The following is a 2,756-nucleotide window of genomic DNA, read 5'->3' on the forward strand; positions in this document are numbered from 1 at the left end:
GGTTATGTTACTTTTAACTTCATTTTCTACAGGCAGACGCGAGGGTGCTCGCCCATTATTTTTATTTTTTTAAATTCTTTCCTACCTTTGGTGTGCCATGCAAGAATTTATCGTCAAAATGGCGGCCCCGAGTGCAAATTTCTCGTCTGCACTGCTGGCTGGATGATTATGTGATGTTTTGAAGGAGGGTGTTTTTTTTTTTGTTTGGATTTTGTGTGAGGGGGGGAGGGGGCTGGGCTAGCTTTTTTTTTTTTTTAAATTTTCTAAACATTCATCTCTTATGTAACAGTGTTCAGCATTAAAAAATTTAAAAGAAGAGGCACTTACTCATCAATTTCAAAACAGCCTATGAAGAAAAATAAAAAAAATTTAAATTCATTCCAGTTTTATACATTCATGATTTGATCACATGTATAACTTTTCTTTTTTATTACCTTATTTAATTTTATTATTATTACTACTATTGCTGCTACAACCTAGAAGATACCTCAGTGATACTAATACCTGCTGGTAAAGTTAAAGGTTTCACCTTTCTTTCTTTAAACATATCACAATACCTTTCTTGAGTTAAATATTATCTAATGGCTTTAAGAAGTTATGGTAATGTTCATCAGTTATAGAGTGTGGGTTTGTGTGTGTGTGTGAGAGTGTATTTTGAAGAGGGCTTTGGTGGTTGGGATGGTGAGGGTGGTGGGTGTTGTGTGTGGGGAGGGGGGGGGGGGGGGGGGGGGAAGTAAAAGAGTGTTCATTACACGATTTCTCCTGTTGTTTGTAACAATCACACCTGGTATAGCTATTTCGAGTGGCAAATACAAACTGCAAAAAAAAAACATCTATATCATTGCCAACGGCCATATCACGATGAACACACCGGTTCTCGTCCGATCACCGAAGTTAAGCATCGTCGAGCGTGGTTAGTACTTAGATGGGTGACCGCTTGGGAACACCACGTGCCGTTGGCACTACTATTTTGCACCCTACAGAAAAAAATTTTTTTTTAAAAATTTCAATTTTAAATTTTTTTTTCCCCCACAATCACCACATTTCCCCCCCCCCCCCCCTAACACACACACACACACACACTCACTCTCTATCAATCAATCAATCAATCAATCAATCAATCAATCACTCACTCACTCACCCACCCAGCAGCAGCTGTGAATCTTTGCATGTGTATACCTCATACAAAATTCAAAGTGAAAAAATAAATAGATAAGTGTATATGTATGTATGTATGTATGTATGTATGTATGTATGTATGTATGTATGTATGTATGTATGTATGTATGTATATATGTATATATATATATATATATATATATATATATATATATATATATAAACACACACACACACACCTATTTTGAAGTTTCTCTGTTTCAGTGGGCAGTTATGTATAATAATGAGAGATTCAAAAAGACGTTGATAACAATGTCATCAATGCCTGTTTAGTGTGCTCATTTGTTGGATGGTCGGCAGCAATACTAGAGGTGGTACAGCTGTAACCTGTAAAATTGTACCTGCAATGTGTTGTGTATGGAAAAAAATAAAAATTATATCATCTAAATTTTTGTTATCCAACAATAACCTTCCCATCAATGCATGATGTCACAGTAGCCATAGCTCTACTCTTTCTGCCATATAACATTGGGGGAAAAAAAAAAAAAAGGAGCTATTAGAATAATAACAAAAGATAAAAAATCATCTAACTGCAGACCAAAATTCAAAAAACTTAAAGTCCTGACTGCCATAAATGAATACGTTCTAGAAACTTTTTATTCATTCTTAAGAAAAAGAAGAAAAAAAAAATTATTATTTTTTTTTTTTTTTTTTTTTTTTAGATATTCGCACATAGGTATAACACCAGAAATGCTAGTAAATTGAGGATAGTTGAACATAACACTAGGCGATTTGAAAATGGACTAAATTACTTGGGAGTAAAACTTTACAACTTAATATCACAGAAAATAACTAAAACAATTTACCAGTATTAAAAAAAAAAACAGTAAAAAAAATTCTTCTAGAATATCCTACCTACCCTCTGAAGCTATTCTTTAATTTGATTGATAATAGAGAAATTGAACTGTTAATTTGTTGAATGGACTTGTGATAACAGCTGCTTCATGTTTTGCATAAAGTTAAATTGTGTAACATGTTATGTATTTTTTTTTTTTGAAATTTTTTTTCTTGGTAACTTGCATCATGTAAATATTAATTGTCTGCACATACATGTTCTATATCCCGGAGCCTTGACTCCACGTGGGATCAACAGAACAAAAATACAAAAAAAAAAAAAAAATCCAGCTCACTAATCTAGGTGCATTTTGCTAACAATATTTGGAATATATATATATATTTTTTTTTGTGTAACATGCAAATTCTGTATTATTCTGCACACATTATTTATAATCTTCTATCATTTTCTTAGATAATAACTATTAATTCATAAAATAGATTGTGTGTGCATAACCTCCTGGAAACATTTGCACTTACCTCCTACTTTACTTTTTCATTTAAGCAATCCTATTCGCATGTATACACTTAGGTTGCAGCATCGAAATTGTGTAAAATTCAAAGTGTGTATTGCCTGAAAAAAAAAAAAAAAAAAAAAGACATACCAAATATTTGCATACAGCGACACACTACATATTTGCACACAGTGGAGTTTTGCGGTAATTAACCTAGCACAATTTACCACACGCAATCACACGCCCGCGATGAGATAACACACTCGCTGTTTTCCTGTTGACCGGCAC

At 33.2% G+C, this 2,756-nt stretch overlaps 1 non-coding gene across 1 annotated transcript; it reads left to right on the top strand.

The window, feature by feature from the left end:
• The first annotated feature begins 843 nt into the window (after positions 1 to 843).
• On the top strand, positions 844 to 962 carry LOC134545785 (5S ribosomal RNA). The gene has a single exon (XR_010078785.1). It is a non-coding gene; the product is annotated as a 5S ribosomal RNA (ribosomal RNA).
• Positions 963 to 2,756: the final 1,794 nt, after the last annotated feature.

This window comes from Bacillus rossius, unplaced genomic scaffold (genome assembly GCF_032445375.1).
Source record: "Bacillus rossius redtenbacheri isolate Brsri unplaced genomic scaffold, Brsri_v3 Brsri_v3_scf88, whole genome shotgun sequence".
NCBI classification, from domain to species: domain Eukaryota; kingdom Metazoa; phylum Arthropoda; class Insecta; order Phasmatodea; family Bacillidae; genus Bacillus; species Bacillus rossius.